Source organism: Phyllostomus hastatus, unplaced genomic scaffold (genome assembly GCF_019186645.2).
Source record: "Phyllostomus hastatus isolate PE091 unplaced genomic scaffold, TTU_PhHast_1.1 phas_contig_1116, whole genome shotgun sequence".
Classification (NCBI taxonomy): Eukaryota; Metazoa; Chordata; class Mammalia; order Chiroptera; family Phyllostomidae; genus Phyllostomus; species Phyllostomus hastatus.
This window is the reverse complement of record NW_025333525.1, coordinates 55709-73759: the sequence shown is the minus strand read 5'-3', so window position 1 is coordinate 73759 and position 18051 is coordinate 55709. Positions and strand designations below refer to the sequence as shown.

Here is an 18051-nt window from a genome sequence, read left to right as displayed (position 1 = left end):
ACTGTTCCAAGGTCCACTGTCCTTAATCCACTGCAGACACTGCTCTCATTCTGCAGATGCTGAGTCCTGGAAGGTCATGGGCAAGGAGCCAAATTCCTTAGTGGCTTCCTCTGAGAGTTCCTCCTCAAGGGAGAGCCCTCGGGCCATGGGGTCAGTCTGGCTGCTGGGCTGAGAACAGAATCAGGAGACAAGGGACCAGCAAGGCAGCAGGGAAAGGTGTGGGGAAGCTCCCAGGGTTCCAGGCTGCAGGAGCTGGGTGTTCTGACGGGGCTGTGAGTGGTAGAAACAGTGGGAAGGGACTGGACACTGAATGCATTTAGAAGATGGATTTTACAGCATTTCCTAGTGATTCTGGGGTGTGGGAAAGGAGTCAAGGTGGACACCCCACATTTGTACTGTGCCAGCAGAAAGATGGGGTTACATCAGCAGAGAGGGGAAAGACTCTGGGAGGAGCATGTAAGGGGGAGGGGTGTGCATTTCAGGCTTTCAGCTGAAGAGAAGGTCAAGGTGAGATGTGTGTTAGAAACACCAGTGAGGTGTCAGGTTGGACAGATGAGTGTGGGGACCTTGAGGAGAAATGTCTGGGCTGGAGACATAGACTTGGAGGTGATGCTACAAAAATGACATTAAAGCCGTGAGCATGGATGAGGCCACCAAGGAAACAAGGACTGTGGAAGAGGAAGGAACAAAGGCTGGACACTGTCCCTCCCTGTCTGAACAGTGGGGACATTCATCCTGGTAACCTACCCAGTTTGGTGACAGTCAGGTGTCCCTGTCAGACAGTCACCATTTAGTGTTTGTCATTCATCAGTAACTTACAGGAAGATGTTCTGAGATTGTCCTGCTGTGCTCTTCACCATTTCTACACTCACCCTCCTTAGCCCCTCTCATAACTTCCACCAAGTCAGTGAAAATGTGCTGGTTGTCCCATATCTGTCCTCAACATTTATTACTAGCGTGTAAGTACAGCTTAGGGAAAATAGTCAATAATATCATCATAAATATGTATGGTGTCAGATGGGAGCTAGAATTATCAGGGATATTACTGAATAAGCTATATACATGTTTAATAGGTATATATATTTTAACTCATGGACACAGACAACATGTAATGATATGGGGACAGGCATTGGTGCAGGTGGGAGAAGGAATGTGGGGATAAATATTGATGGGAAAATAAAAAGAAAAAAAATATTTCAGTTTGAAAAAGGTACTAACCTGGACATCATGCCCAACATTCTGACAACGGTTTTGGAGGAGAAATTCCAGTAGGTTTTGACAAGCCCACAAGCCATCCTTATCTCAGACAGATTTGGAACCACGCAATTCTGTGATATGGTAGGTGCCCAGGTTGGGGAAAGGACTTAAGTGCACATTTAAGGTTTTTTTGTTTTTACTCTTTTCTGGGTGGGGAAAGGTCATTCATATGTTGTCACATGATATGAAAGGCACAGCGTTTTCTCTACCATGGGGTAAAGTCAAGCAGAAGATTGAGAAAGTGGCTCTCAGGTCAACATAATGAAAATCTCAGAATGCACGCTCTCTGGGATTACTCCCTGAGTGATTTCTGGAGCTTAATGGTCCCCTAATATTTTCTAATCAAAACATAAAAGGATTTCCATGTGGGATATTGGGGGCTCACTCTGTTTCAGGAAAAGCCACAGACCAGACCTGAGGTGTGAGCAGCAAGAGCTGTGGGACTAGAACCCACAGGAAGACCAGCCTGGGTCACAGGGATGAGAGTGTGAGGGACTTGGGGATGGGGTACTGAGAAGAAGGAGCTGAAGGAAAGCAGCCAGTGGGAAACACCATGACATGAGCTCCTGGTCCAGATGTCTCTGCACCCAAATGACATGTGACTCTAAGTTCAGCTCCTCCTCAGGGAACAGGGGACACTTTCTCTGCCTCCTGCCTGCTGCTCCTCAGGGCATCTCATTACTGACCATCACTGTCCCCAGTCACCAGATGTGCCTGAGGGGGATCTGCATGGGACAAGTTGCTGTAATTTAGAGACACCCTAGGCTCCCCACACCAGATGATGTCACTGACAGAACAGATGACATGATAGTGGCATCTCTGTGGGGAGGTCAGGACCACACATTCTGTCCCTGTAACTGGGGTCAGGAGCCACCCTGCCTGAGGAATCCCTGCACAGAGCTGTGGAGCTCAGACCAGCCAGGTGAGGCGTCCCTTGCATCCACTCTCAGGGCAGAACCAGGAGGGGTCAGCCCAGGAGGGACTGGGACCTGTGGGTGGGCAGCACCCTGGGAGGGACTGTGCTGAGCCTGCCTGGTCCTGAGCTGCCCCTCCTGCCTGGGCTGGGCAGGTGGGAGATGGGGAAGTGCTGGGGGTGTTTCAAGTGGGGCCAGACTCAGGAGGGTCCCTGCAGGTCCTTATGCCCCAGAGTCCCAGTTAGTGAGAGAAAGGAGTTGGTCCCTTGTAACCTGGGTGCAGCCTTGAATGGCAGGGGTCATGGAGCTCCTCCACCCTGTACAAAATTCTACCTTTCTGAGACTTCACGAGTTTAGGGTTGGGTGTGAGGACAGGAGTGTGAATTGCCATGCAGTATTCGGTTGTGACTTAAAAATCCCAGATCATGAAATGAGATCCAATGACAGACACACACACAGCTACAGACAGAAGGACACAGAGAAGTGTCTGCCCTTCAGTGACCCCCACACACACTTTTCCTGTTTCAAATCCCCCTGCAGGAGGTGCTGGCCTCTCAGGAAATTCTGCCAGGGCATCGTCACCCTCCCATGTGGTTACTGTGTGTGTGAGTGCCTCTCATGTTTCTGTCTCTCATTGAATGGGGATGCCTCTCTGACCTCTCATAATCCGAGGCAGCATCGAGGGAAAAAGAATTAGGAATGAGATGAAGTCCCATTATCTTCCAAGTCTGCCAGAATGGGTGCATGTTATGAAAATAACTAATATATGGGCTTTTAAAAAATACAATCATGAATCAGACAATTCCTTCCTCAGTAATTCAACAGGGTGCATCACATTTGGAAATACAGTGCACTGAATGCACCTTGGGCCATGCTGTGGTCTGTATGTTTGTGTCCATAAACCTATGTGCAGAATTTGTAACCCCCAGCCCTGGTCAGTAGCTCAGATGGATGTGGATTGGATCTTGGATACATGAATAAGTTCAACACCCAATCAATGTCTCTCTGTCTGTCTGTCTCTCTTCCCATCTCTGTCTCTTTCCTTCCCTCTCTTTCTGTAAAATCAATTAATAAATTGCTTTTTAAAAAATAGATGATAAATCCCACACATGTTATAAGAGGTGGGGCCCTGGCAGGTGCTCAGATCATGAGGGCAGAGCAGTTGTGAGTGGGATGCGTTTCTTAGAGAAGAGGCTCCAGAGAGACGTCTTGTCCCTTCCCCTCCTGTGAAGTGACGACACAGGAAGGACCCCACCTGTACGTGGCCGTGCGGGAGCCTTGATCCAGGACTCACAGCATCCAGAACTGTGAGCCACACACAGTGTTGCCTCCAAGTCACCTGGTCGGTGGTATTTTGTTACAGCAACCCAGAGGGACCAAGACAGGCTAATACTGAAAGGGGCTTGAGGTCCAAATCCAGGGCTCCCTCAGAGGTCACCATGGGGGACAGGAGGGAAGGGTTGTGCAGGTCCACACTAAAGAAAAGTCCTTCCACACATCTGCCGGCTCTGATGCTGCCCCTCCGTCCAGGGCCCGCCTCCTGCATCTGTTGCCCTGGGCACAGGATGGACTCTGTAGCCAGGCTTTTCTGTCCTCCCAAAGACGGGAACACCATTAGGTTCTTGGCTATAAATGTTGTCATTTCCCCTCACCTTCTGGGCAAAGGTAATTAAAATAATCATAAAGAATACTTACAGCCCTGGTGGGGTGGCTCAGTTGGTTGGAGCATTGTCCCTCAAAGCAAAAGTTGGGGTGTTGGATCCTTGGCCAGGGCACACAGCCAGGTTGCTGGTTTGACCCCCAGTCAGGCATGTGTGGGAAGCAAACGATCAACTTTCCACATTTTCTCCATGCCTCATTCTCTCTCTCCTCTTCCCTCTCTCTAAAGCCAACAAAACATGTTCTCAGGTGAGGACAAAATGTAAAAACAATGAAAGGAAGCAATACAAAACATGAGGATATTTTGTATCATATCTGAAATAAAGAAACTTGGGGCTTTGCCCATCATCTGCAAGAAACAATCACCATCTTCCAAATGAACCTGTTGGCCACAAATTAGAATTACAGGGTTGTTTTTTCTTTTTCCCCACCAGTTGAAGAAAAGAAAAAAAAAAAAGACAAGATTCTGTCAGGTATCACACACATTGCTGATCCCTGGATGGGAGGAGGTTTGTGGGGCTGGGTGGAAAAGGGGAAGGGATTCAAAAGTACAGATTGGTAGTTACAGAGCAGTCACAGGGATGTAAAGGACAACCTAGGGAATATACTCGGTAACATTGTAATAGCTCTGCATGGCGCCAGGTGGTAATTAGACCTAATGGGGGGATCTCTTTGTAAATTATATAAATATCTAATCACTGCTACACACCTAACACTCATATAATATTGTGTGACTACTGTAAAAAAGAAAAGAAAAAAAACACCAGGATCCCTTTATTAAAAAATGCTTTAGGCCCTGGCTGGGAAGTTCAATTGTGTAGAGGGTCGTCCCCATACGCCGAGGTTGTGGATTTCATCCCAGGTCAGGGCACGTACAAGAATCAACCAATGAATGTAAGTGAGTGGAATAACAAATCTCTCTTTCTCTCCCCCTCTCCCTCTGCCTTTCTCTGAAATCAGTTTTTAAAAAAGTCAAAAAAAAGAATCAGCTAATGGAGAAAAGAGTCATCTGGCCAAGATGGAGGCGTAGGTAGATACAGTTTGCCTCCTCCCACAACCAAAAGAAGGAAAATAACAAATTTAAAAACAAAAAATAACCAGAACTGCCAGAAAATCGAACTGTATGGAATTCCAACAACCAAGGAGTTAAAGAGGAAATATCCATCCAGACCTTAGTGAGGGGCAGAGATGGGCAGCCTGGCAGAGAGGACTCACTGCAAAGGGGGTCTGAAGGACTTGAGTGGGAGAGAAAGCTGCAAGCAGACCATGTGGGGCAGGGACTGGTGGAGCAGGAGTCCCACATTTGCATGTGGATAAAGCAGGAGGAATGACTGGGGAGCGAGACAGACCAAGCAACCCAGGATTCCAGTGTGGGGAAATAAAGACTCAAAACCTCTGACTCTGAAAGCCTGTGAGGGTTGTGGTAACGGTGAGAGAAACTCCCAGCCTCACAGGATAGTTCTCGGGGAAGACCGACAGAGTCACAGAATGTACACAAGTCCCCTACTTGGGAATCAGCACCAGAAGGGCCCAATTTGCTTATGGGAAGTGGGGGAAGTGACTGAATGTGGGGGGAGAGCTGAGCAAACGGCACTGTTCTCTCTCGGACCCCTCCCCCACATGCAGGGCCACAACACAGTGACGGGGGTTCCCCGCCCTAGCAAGTACCCAAGGCTCCACCCTTTACTATGTAACAAGTGAGCCCAGATGAAAATATATGGCCCAAAGGAACGAAAAGATCAAACTCCAAAAATAGAACTAAGCAATGAAGACATAGCCAACCTATCAGAGGCACAGTTCAAAGCACTGGTAATCAGCATGCTCACAGAAATGATTGAGTATGGTTGTAAAATAGAGGAAAAACTGAAGGTTATGAAAAGTGAAATAAAGGAAGGTGTACAGGGAACCAATAATGAAGAGAAGACAATAGGGAAAGAAATCAATCATTTGCAGCAGAGGGAAGACATAAACATTCAACCATGCAGCAGAATAAAGAAACAAGAATTCAAAAAATGAAGACAGGCTTAGGAACCTCCAGGGCAACTTTAACCGTCCCAACATTCAATGAATAACGGTGCCAGAAGGAGAAAAGGAAGAGAAAGAAACTGAAAACTTATTTAAAAACATAATGAAGGACGACTTCCCTAATCTGGCAAAGGAGATGGACTTTCAGGAAGTCCAGGAAGCTCAGAGAGTCTCAAAGACACAGGACCCAAAGAAGCCCAGACCAAGACACAGCATAATTACATTACCCAAGATTAAAGATAAGGAGATCAGCTTAAATACCACTAGAGAAAGCAGACTGTTACCTACAAAGGAGTTCCCATAAGACTATCAGCTGATCTCTCTGGAAAAAAAAACCTTGCAGACAAGAAGGGGCTGGAAAGAAGTATTGGAAGTCACTAAAGGCAGGGACCTAAACCCAAGATTGCTCTATCCAGCAAAGCTACCATTTAGAATGGAAAGGCAGATAAAGTGCTTCCCAGATAAGCTCAAGTTAAAGGAGTTCATCATCACCAAGCCCTTATTATATGAAATGTTAAAGGGACTAATTGAAGAAAAAAGAAAATGATAAAAAATATGAACAGTAAAATGATAAGAAATTCACAGCTATCAACAATTGAACCTAAAAACAAAAACAAACTAAGCAAACAACTAGAACAGGAACAGAATCACAGAAATGGAGATCACATGGAGGTTTATCGGTGTGGAATTGGTGGGGGGAGAGTGGGGCAAAAGGCACAGGATATAAGTAGCATAAATGGTAGGTACAATATAGACAGGGGGCGGTTAAGAATAGTACAGGAAATGGAGAAGCCAAAGAATTTCTATGTATGACCCATGGACGTGAACTAAGGTAGGGGAATGATGGTGGGGCAGATACGGGTAGAGGGGAATAAAGGGGAGAAAAAATGGGACAACTCTAATAGCATAATCAATAAAATATATTTTAAAAAATTAACAAAATAAAATAAACATAACATTCTTAAAATACTACGTACATAAGAAAAGAGGGGATGTTTATGTTTCTGCTTTTATTTTTCAGAGAGAGGGGAAGGGAGGGAGAAAGGGAGAGAAACATCGATGTGAGAGAGACACGTCCATCAGTTGCCTCTCTCTGTAACCAGGGATCCAACCAGCATCCTTTTCCTTTGCAGGATGACACCAAACCAACAGAGCCTCACCAGTCATGGAACAAAAGAGGATTAAAGGGCCAGTTGGGGGCTACAAACACGATCTAATCTCACTTATCTGTGGAATCTAATAAACAAAATAGACCACGGGCGGCAAACACAAGGCTCTGGGGCCAAATCCGGCGCTCCACCTTCTTTTATGTGGCCCGGCACCTTGTTTCTACCTGGCGGCAGCGCTGAGGTCCTTGCCCCTAGTTAAGGAGTAGTTACATCTGTACAGTCCTAAAAACGTTATCGGCTCTTTGTAGGAAACCACAATGCTGAGGTGGCCCCCGGTGAAATGAGTTTGACACACCTGAAATAGACAGAGGCATGGACACATGGAACAGACTGACAGCTGGAAGAGGGGAGGAGGGGAGGAGATGGAACAAGGTAAAGAGATTAGCCCAGAGACTGGGATAACTGCCTGCTGATGCCCAGAGGGCAGGGAGGTGAGGCCAGGGGCAAAGTGAGCAAAAGGGAGAAATGGGACACTGGTAATAATGTCAACAATAAAAATAGTTAAAAAATGAAAAATTTAAAAAAAAACAAGGTAGTGTGAGGCCTGGTGTTTCTCATATGATGCAACTACAATCCCCAATCCAGTGATTCCAAATATTTTTAGGCAGATCAGTCACCAACATTCCAAAGGATCCCATTTTAGGATTGAGTGAGAAAATGTTCTCATTTTTGATATTCATTTCCCAAGAGAGGACCAGAAATGATATTCAGGATCTAATCTACAATGATTACATGGCAGTATTTTGTTCACATTCATTTAAAAATAACTTTCATACACAACTATGTCCTTTGTTCCTGGTAAGTTCTCTCTGTGGGGTGAGAAAATCTCATTACCTGGGTGGAAACCTGATTGGATTGAGTGGGACAAACAGAAAGTGGGTGAGGTGGGAGGAGGGGCCCAGCCTGATAAAAGGGTGCTTGCTGGTCGACCCTCACTCCAGAGCTGAGCCAGCAGGGGAAGCAGCTGGAGACCAGAAGAGGACCTAGTGCACCAGAGGTGAGTCCATGGTTTTGATTTTCCTGTTTCTACAAAAGGTTCAGCAAGTGCTGACTGAGGCCAGCTCAGTCCCAGGCATGGGAGGGGACATCTAGGGATGAATGCCTTTGATGGGAGCAGTGGGCAGAACTTAGATGTATAACACCAGGTGGCAGAAATGACATGGTCGTCTTTTATGCTGAGTCAGATCCGAGATGGGTGGACCCTGACAAGTGGTGAGTGGAGTGTCAGCCACTAACTTACTCTGCCTCTCAGGTTCTGCTGTGGGTCTCAGCCACACTCAGGTGGGAGCAATTGTAGGATTTCTGGGTCTCAGCCAGCACCTGTCCACTGGATATATCAAGTCACACAGAGACATCATCGTAAATGAGGGGGTTTTATTTTTGTTTTTGTTTTGTTTAACTTACTGATGTGAGGGACAGAGAAGCATGAATTTGTTATGATCTCATTGATGAATTCACTGCTTGTTTCTTCCCTGAGGCCTGATCTGAGACTGAACCTGAACCTTGGGGTATCAGGACAATGCTCTAACCAAGTGAGTTCCCTAGCCAGGGCTAACCTCATTTTCTACAAGACACATATACCAAGTAATAAACAAAACAAAAGAAAAAAAAACAAACCTTTCATTATCACTGGCAGAAGGCAGTGATTCAACATCTCATCAATTTCAGAAGTTCTTTGGGAGGTGGCTTATGTTCTCCTGTCCTGTGATGTCTTAAAATTCGAGGGTATATCTTATGCTCAACACTTTTCAAGGTGGATAAGACACATCCCACTGGCTCAATAGCCACTCCAGACTAGAGGATGTGACATAAGACATACAGCTCGCACTGGCCACGTGGTTCAGTTGGCTTGATCATCATCCCATATAATTAAGAGTTGATGGTTGAGCTCCACTCAGAATCATTACAAGAAGCAACCAATCTCTCTCTCTCTCTCTCTCTCTCTCTCTCTCTCTCTCTCTCTCTCTCTCTCCCTCTCTCCCTCCCTCTACTTCCTCTCTGTCTCTAAAACCAATAAAAACCTGCCCTTAGCTGGGGATTGAAAAAAAAATTTTCACAAGTAGAGTAGAGACCATCTCACCCCCTAACTTATAGCCCCAGGATGAAGCTTGTCTTCATGCTAACTAGCATTTCAAAATCAGAACTTCCGGGCCATGAGCTATTGATGTTGGTACTTGGATTGCATCTTGATTGCCTGGGAGCACGAAGTACAGGTTGCTATTCACAGAAACAGGGTGAAGTCCCAGGACCCATCAGTCCTTGTCACTTGCCATGTTCTAACAGCCTGTCCCTTCCCCCAGACAGCGATCATGGCCAAACATTTTAAAGACATAAGCAGTTGCTACATTTGCCTGTCCTACCTGGAAGACCCCGTGAGCCTGAAATGTGGGTTCATCTGCTGCCTCAAGTGTGTCGACTCACTGCCGAGGGGCCCCGGGGAACACGGGATTGTGTGCTTCACCTGCCCTGAGGTTTCTCAGAAGAGTGACATCAGGCCCAAACACCAGCTGGCCAGGCTGGTGTCAGAGGTCAGGGCGTTGGAGCCCCAGCTGAGAGGCATCCTGAGGATGAACCCGAGGATGCGCAGGTTCCAAGGTGAGGTCTGGGGCCACCAGCCCCCACCCCATGGGAAATAGCCACTTGTCAAAGCCCTCCAGTCAAGGTGCTTTACCTGGGTTCTGGCACCTGAAATGCTCGTTCTTTCTCAATGTGCCAACCTGGAAGTCTGCAATAAAACCATCTGTAGGTTTTTTTTTTTTTTTAAGATTTTATTTATTTATTTGAAGAGAGGGGGAAAGGAAGTGAAAGATGGTCAGAAACACTGATACAAGAGAGAAACATGGATGGATTGCCTCTGGTAAGGGCCCCGACCCAGAACCCAATCCACAATCGCCCCCATGTCCTGACCAGGAATAAAACCAGCATCCTGTTGCTTGGCAGAAGGTCTCTCAACCAAGTCCCACAGGTCAGAGACATCTGTCGGTATCCAAGAAAATATAAGATTTAGCCCTGGCTGGTGTAACTCAGTGGACTGAGTGCCAGCCTTAGGAACCAAAGGGTTGCCAATTCTATTCCCAGTCAGGGCACATTCCTGGGGTGTGGGCCAGGTTCCCAGTAGGGGCCCTTCAGAGGCAACCACACATTGATGTTTCTCTCCCTCCCTTTCTCCATTCCTTCTCCTCTCTCTAAAAACAAACAAAAAGAAAACTAAAAAAGAAAAGAAAAAGTACATAGTCATGCACTTGACCTGTACTGTCCAGTATTTTCGGTAGCCACACAGGTAGCTGGTGGTCACTTGGAACTGGACATTGATGGAGCAGAAATTTGATAGATCTAGTAGAAATCCGAGGTTGGGTGTCCCATAGCCTGTATCCCTAAAATCCATTCTTCCTGATTCTTAACTGTTTTTAATGTGTTTGTAAACCATTTTCAGTTTTAAATATGTTTGAGGTTGATGATTGAATTACAGTTGCCACACAACATTACATTAGTTTAAAAATACAGCATAGTAATTAGATATTCATATACCTCCAGAAGTGATTCGCCTTGATCACCTAGTCCCCACCTGGCACCATGCACATCACCCCAGTATTACTGACTGTATTCCCTGTGCTTCCCACTACCACCCTGGGCCTGTTCTGTCACTGCCCATCTGTACTTCCCAATCCCTTCCCCTGTTTTACCTCATGCCCCAAACCCCTCCCATCTGGCAAACATCAATGATTTTTTAATGTTTTCAACTCTAGTTGCATTCAATATTATTTTGTATTCTACATCAACTGTAACTGAAACTTAAAAAATTGTTTTAAAAATTAAAGGGCCCTGGAGGTGGCTCAGTTGGTTGAAGAGATTCCTGTCCACCACAAGGTTACAGGTTCGATTCCAGCCAGGGGGCTCATGAGTGAGGCAAGCGATGAATGTCTCTCTCCTTCCCAACACCTCCTTTCCTCCCTGTGCAAAATCACTAAAAACATATCCTCAGGGAAGGATTAAAAAAATAAAAATTAAATTAAAAAAGAAAAAAAGAGATAAAAGAAACAAAAACTGGGATTGAGGAATCATTATTCCAGAAGGTTTCTTTCTAAGGCAGGGCCAACCCCATCCAGGGGTCACCTTAGATGCGGAGCTCTGTGCCCCAATCAGAGTCGGAGGGAGGCTGGGCCGCAGCTCACAGTCCAGTGCTCCAAGTTAAGGCCCCTCCAGGCACTGCCCCATTGAGCTGCGGTCCCGGTTCCTGCTAAGGTGTCCACGTGTCCTAAGGTCAGGACTCTTAGAAAAAAATACATATATACACATATATTTACAAATATATGTACAGATTTATATACTTATATATTTACATATAAACATATTATATGTGTGCATATATAATTTTAATATAATTTAGAGACAGAGAGAGAGGAAACAGAAAGCTTTCATGTCAATTTTACTCTGCAATAAGTAGAATATTCTCCGTCCTTTGAAATGCCTAGTTCAGGTGTATGTGTGGACAGAGTCTGTGATAATTTGTATGCTAATTTTGAAAACATGCAGCAGTCATGGTCTCTTTTTCCATGCGGAGTCCACACTAAAGGGAAGAAACCTCCTTAATCAACTAAGCAAAGAGCTTAATGTAGAGAGAACACCTGTCATGACCAAGGGCCAGTTCCAATGATGACCGTTCCTTGTGTCCATGAAATCTGATGAAATCGGGGACCCGGGAAGTTCCCCCAGGAAAACACAAGGTGTGGAGTTGAAGATGAGATAGTGAATGAGTCACGTGGGCCCCTGAGGTGGCCCTGAGGGGTGGGGACAGAGCTGACAGATTATTTCTCTTTCCACAGTGGACATGACCTTGGATGTGGACACGGCCAACAACCACCTCTACATCTCCGAGGACCTGCGGCGAGTCCGCTGCGTGTACGAGGAGCAGAAGCGCAGGGCCTGTCCCTGAGAGGTTCAGCTCCTCCCTCTGTATGCTGGGCTCCCCACGGTTCACATCCGGCCAGCACTACTGGGAGGTGGACGTGGGCACCAGCACAGAGTGGAACCTGGGCGTCTGCAAGGAGTCTGTTCCTCGGCAGGAGAAGGTCGTCTTCTCTTCAGAACGTGGCTTCTGGATTGTGAGCTGCAGGGAGAAGGACACCTTCCGGGCTAGCACCAGGCCGGTGACAGAGCTCATGGTCATTTCCTGCTTACACCGCATTGGCATTTTCCTGGACTTTGAAATGGGGACCATTTCCTTTTATGACGTGGGCGATGGCTCCCACATTTTTACGTTCCCCCTAATTTCTGTGGCAGAGCCCCTCCGTCCGTTTTTCGCTCCTGGAATTCCAGCGAAGGATGACAGGAGCTTCATGACACTCTGTCCCAGGTTCAGTCCCAGCGTGGCCAGTGCAGCTGGGCAAGGCCATGGGGCTCTGAGCACAGCAGGTACAGACGCTCCCTGCGTGTGCACAGCCATGGACACCAGCCCCTCTGCTGGTGACCCAGTGCCCTGAAAAACATGGGACAGCTGTGAATCACAAACACAAATTATGGGGAACTGTCACTTCCCATATTAAGTCCTGTTATGGTTGTTTTGGGGGGACTTCCTTGTATAATTGTCCAATAAATATGTTTTGAGCATTCACATCAATTCCAAACGTTTTCCATTTTATTTTGTAAAAGGTTTACTGGGTGTGACATGGAGGCCTGAGAGAAAATAAAAATTTGTATGTGACTAACAGACTGACTGATTTCCTCTGTGATCAGAAACCAGACCTACAGAAGCAGATCAAACACAGGTGCATCCTGGCCTCAGTGGCTTAGTTGGTTGGAGTGTCGGTCCCTGCACCAAAAGGTTTCAGGTTTCTGATGCCTGGTCAATGTATCACTGGCAACTGATCAATGTTTCTCTCTTAAATCGATGTTTCTCTCTCTCAAATGAATAAACACATCGTTGGGTGAGGATTTAAAACAAGCACTCAAACCAGAAGACCCTCTCCCCACCACTGAGATGTGTGTGTGTGCCATTTCTCACAGCAACAGAAACAGACATTTGTCTCCAGTGCCCAGGGAATGTCCCCAAGACCCTGGAGGAAGGCAGGAGGACTTCAGGAGCAGCTGGATACAGGAGGCTCATGGGCCCAAATAATCGTCCTTTTCACTTACAATGTTCACGGTTAGTGAGGCTTCATTAGCTCTCGGCTTCGAGTGATGAGAACTGACAGGGTCACGGAGAATATTCCTCAGGTGACCCAGGGGTGACTCTGCCACAGTCCCCCCACCCCTGCCCAAACCCGAGGTTCCTTCCCTTCCTCACAGCAAGGTTCCCCGCACCAGCTCCACAGCTCCTCACTCAGCTCCCACCAGAGGGTCTGGGTCCTCCTTGGAGTAAGACTCACAGATTCTTGAAGGGGGCGGGGCTATGATGGGGCTGCAGGTGCAGCTGGGGCACTGAAGTGCCTGATGGAGGACAGAGGGTGGGACATCAGCATCCTGGCGGGGTGAGAACACCCCTGACAGTGACAAGGCAGACAGTGTGATCCCCCCCCACCCCCACACAAGGCGGTCTGCAAGACCTAACAGGAATCAGAACAGGTGGGGGAGGGACCTGGGGGTGGACTCCAAGTTCTGCTGCGGAGGATTCCCCCTGCAGTGCTCCTGATGACCCAAAGAGGGCCTGAGGGCAGAAGTGACATTCAGGCCCCTGGAGCCACTGCCCTAATGTTGTAGCTAAAACCAGGGACAGACTCAAGGATGCCGGGTAGCACAGCGGGGCTGGAGCCATGGGGCCAGGAAGCACAGAGAGCCGCCAAACTGAACTAACAGATGGGAACGCTGGGAAAGTAAACTCTGGAGACACAAGGCAAGAGAAACCAAAGGTAAAATCACTGCAGAGAGTCCTTGTAGGTCAATAATCACCTGAATGGACACGGACAAACTCACCAACCAAAAGCTGGTGCACAGAGAAGCTGAGTGGGTGGAAAACAAGGCCCAACTCTATGCTGCCCATAGGAGACCCATCTCAATCCAAGGACACACAGACGCTCACAGGGAAGGGGGAGATCCGATTTTAAAATGGGCAGCCCCTGCCGGGAGAGTCAGTGGGTAGGAGCATCTTCCAGTCCACCTGAGGTGGCTGAGGGTTTGATTGGAGGCTTGGACCAGAGGCAACCAATTGATGTTTCACTCTCACATCAATGTTTCTCTCTCTCTCCCTCTCTCTCTTTCTCTCTCTCCTCCCCCTTCTCCTGTCTCTAAAATCAACAAACATACCCTCAGGTGTGGATTGAAAAAAAATGGGCGGAGGACTGGAACAGACACTTCTCCTAACAGGACTTACAGATGGTAAATAGACATGAAAAAATGCTCAATGTCACTAATCATCACAGACATGCAAATTAAAACCACAATGAGGTATCACTTCCTGCTCATGGGAGAATCTACCTTCAATAAAGCAACAAACCAGTGCTGGCCAGGATGTGGAGAGAAGGACCTTCTCGAACTGTTGGTGAGAATGCAGACTGGTGCAGCCCCTGTGGGAAACCGTGTGGAGTTTCCTCAAAATATTAAAAATGAAGTGTCTTTTGACCCATTGATCCCACTTTTGGGTATTTATCTGAAGAAGTCCAGAACACTAATTTGAAAGAATATGCACCCCTAGTCCATTGCAGCGTTATTTACAATAGCCAAGCTCTGGCAGCAGCCCAGGTGCCCATAACAAAGCAAATAAGCAAAGCAAATAGAAAGAAACTCGCAGTCACAGACAACAGAAGGGGGTGTTGGCAGAAGAGAGGAGAGGGGGTCACCTATGTGGTGACAGAAGGAGACTAGACATCGGATGGAGGGCATTTTTATTTCCCTCTAGGGGCCATAGCTGGATACTGTATAGAAGCCCTGGATGTCCCACCTGCCTGTCTCAGCTTGAAGGACTGCTGTACATAAGGAGATATGTCCATGTGACCAGTGCGCTGACTTGTGGCAGAAGGACTGGAAGAAACTGGACTGTGCCCCTTGCTCCCCGTGATATCTCAGAAGGACTTCAGTCTGGTACGCTGGTGGGTGGAGCTGGTTTCTATGATCTAATTATCAATTGACATTTGTTACTGTCAATTGAATATTGCAGTGATCAATTTTAATGTTATCTCCCTGTATGTCCACATCACTGGTTTGTCCTAATCCCAGTGTGTACGACCAGGAAGGTTCTCCCCACAGTCATCATCCAGAACACAGTGACAGGCTGGTCCAGTGAGAAACTCTAGCAGAGGGCTCCATGGGTGATGGAGAGGCAACTACAGTGTCCCTTAGGGTCCCATGGAGAGAGGGAGACCCCAGGCCCTGAGCAGGGACACAGTGGCTCTAGTTAGGGGTATTTTCCAGACCAAACACACCTGAGACTGTGAGCATCAAGAGCTGTGGGACTTGAATGCACAGGAAGACCAGCTTCGGGTCACAGGGGATGACCATGTGAGGGACCTGGGGACAGAGCCCTGAGAAGAGAAGGAGCTGAAGGAAACGGCCCAGTGAGAAATGCTGTGAATGGAGCCCCTGGCTGATGATGTGACTCTAAACTGAGATCCTCTACAGGGAACAGGGTACACTTTCTCTGCCTCCTGCCCAAAGCTCCTGAGGGCATCTCAGTAATGGCCATCTCTGTCCCCACCATCCAGATGTGCCTGAGGCTGCCATCTTGTGTCATGTCCTGATGTCACGTTCATTGTCCCTGTGGTGTGGTCCAGCCTCTCCCTGGTGCTTCTCCTGCACAGACACCACCAGAGGCTGCAGCACATTCACACCCCACAGCCGCCACCAATGCCCTCCAGAGACCAGAGCCGCCCACACCATCCTGATGCTGGTGGTCACCTCTGTCAGCTCCCATGTGCTCAATTCCTTTTTCACTTTTTACCTCACTGTGTGAGTGGGTCCTTGTCTCTGGTGGGTGCAGACCTCTCCTAGTTGACTTCCTGTTCTCCTGCCCCTCACCCCTCACTGCAGATGCTCAGGGATCCTAGAGCTCCTGGGGTCATGAACTGTTGGAAGTGACTCTTGACAATCTAATCTGTGGATGTCAGTGTTTATAATATTCTTAATTACACTGTTTACTAATCCTTCACTGAATGCCAATGTTTTACATAATATCCACCATGAACTTTATTTTTAAGTTAAAATATAATTGACATACAACTTCCTGTAAGTGTAAGGTGTCCAGGATGTTTATTTCATGCACTTACATTCATTCATGTGCCGCCTAACAGCGGTGATCCACCCTGAGAAACTTGTGGTTGTGTGATGCTGTGGTTGTGCAAACAGCACAGAGGCACTCACACCTGGATGGTCTTCCTACTGCTCACCTGGACTGCAAGGCTCAGCCTATTACTTCTGGGCTACAAGACTGCACAGTATGTTGTTGTACAAAACAACTTGTTGTACAAAATCAACACAATACACAATGACGTCATCAAGAGACCCAATGAACACATATGTGAGGCTGCTGCAACCATAACAAAGCATATTTTTCTACTGTAAGCCTTTAAAAACAACTGTCACCCAAGGCCATGTTAATTCATTTGAGAGAAAGACAGAGTGTGTGTGTGAGAGAGAGACAGAGAAAGTCAATATTCCGCCCCTAGGCACTCTGACCAGGGATCAAACCCACAACATTTTGGTACTCATGATCACCCTCTAACCAACGGAACCACCTGGACAAGGCAGGCATAAATTCTTTGGTGAGAGTCTGTTTAAAATTGTGATCCATTTTTATTGAGTTATTGTTCTTATTGTTGAGTTTGAGCATTCTTATCGATATTCTAAAAGAATGGAATTGCAAATAATTCTCCTAGTCTGTGGCCTGAGCTCTTTTTACAGACATAACAGCAACATTAATGCACAGACAGATTTTCCTGGGAAGACAAATCAGAAGTGACTCACTGTGATGGTTTCTTGGTAGAGGACTTAGGTGACTGATGGAGCAGGGGGACAACGCGTCTCATTTATTTTGTATACTCCGGAGTGTCTTTTGAATACTCTTCGATATGTATGAATAATGTTTTCAAAGGACAAATTACATAAAATTCCTTCACTTATAAAACTCCTGACAGGCCATCCTCACATCACAATTCAAGATTCACACTCTGATCCTCTTCTCGAAGACCAACCATTTGCCTTAGAAATTCCATTCCTGACAACCTTAGCTGGACTCTAGGAACAAATCCTCCCTTTCAGAGAATAGCTAAAAATGCCACGTGTAATACAAAAACAGACTTCTGAAAAGCAACAGGGAGTTGACTGAGATACTGAATGACCACACCTCAGAAGAAGGAAAGACCCAGCTTGGCCTCCACAGAGGGCAGCGCCCTGAGTGAGCAGTGGGGGAAGGTGTGCAAGTTCATCATTGTCCCAGAGCCCAGACATGGAGCCCAGCACTGTCAGCCCTGAGCTGTGCTCTTCACTTTCCTCCCTCATCTGCCTTTTCCCTTTTACACATGTCAAACAAAGCTTTTAAATCAATTATGTGTATATGGATAATATGCAATTTATATGATGAATGCATATTCACTATAAAAAATTATAAAACGTTAAGTTATAAATGATAAATCTCACTAAAGTAAAGGAGTTGCATTCACCTGTGCACATTCAAGCCTCGATCCAATGCAAACAGCAGTTTGCAGCAAGGAAAGTAAAGGTTTAGCCCTGGTAAGTGTGGCTCAGTGGGTTGGAGAATCATCCCATGACTGAAAGGCTGCAAACTAGATTCCTGCTCAGAGCACATACCTAGGTTGTGAGATATGATCCCTGGTCCACGTGCCTATGGAAGGAAATCAACTGATATTTTCTCTCACATTCCCCTAACCAAGGACGGTTAAGAACAAATGATTTATACTGCTGCTCCCTACCTAGAAAATACACAACCTAATTCACCCTGATCGGGGAAAATAAACAACAGACATCCAATACATGCCATTTGTGCCAGACAAACCCGAGGACAGATGAAGTCAGGGGAACAAATAGAAAATAAATGCCATTGGAACCAGACAGACTCAGGATAAAAGTAAAACAGTACAACA

General features: G+C 46.8%; 1 pseudogene; it reads left to right on the top strand.

Moving 5' to 3' along the window:
• Positions 1–7986: 7986 nt before the first annotated feature.
• LOC123817003 lies at positions 7987–12504 on the top strand (annotated as a pseudogene).
• The last annotated feature ends 5547 nt before the right edge of the window (positions 12505–18051 follow it).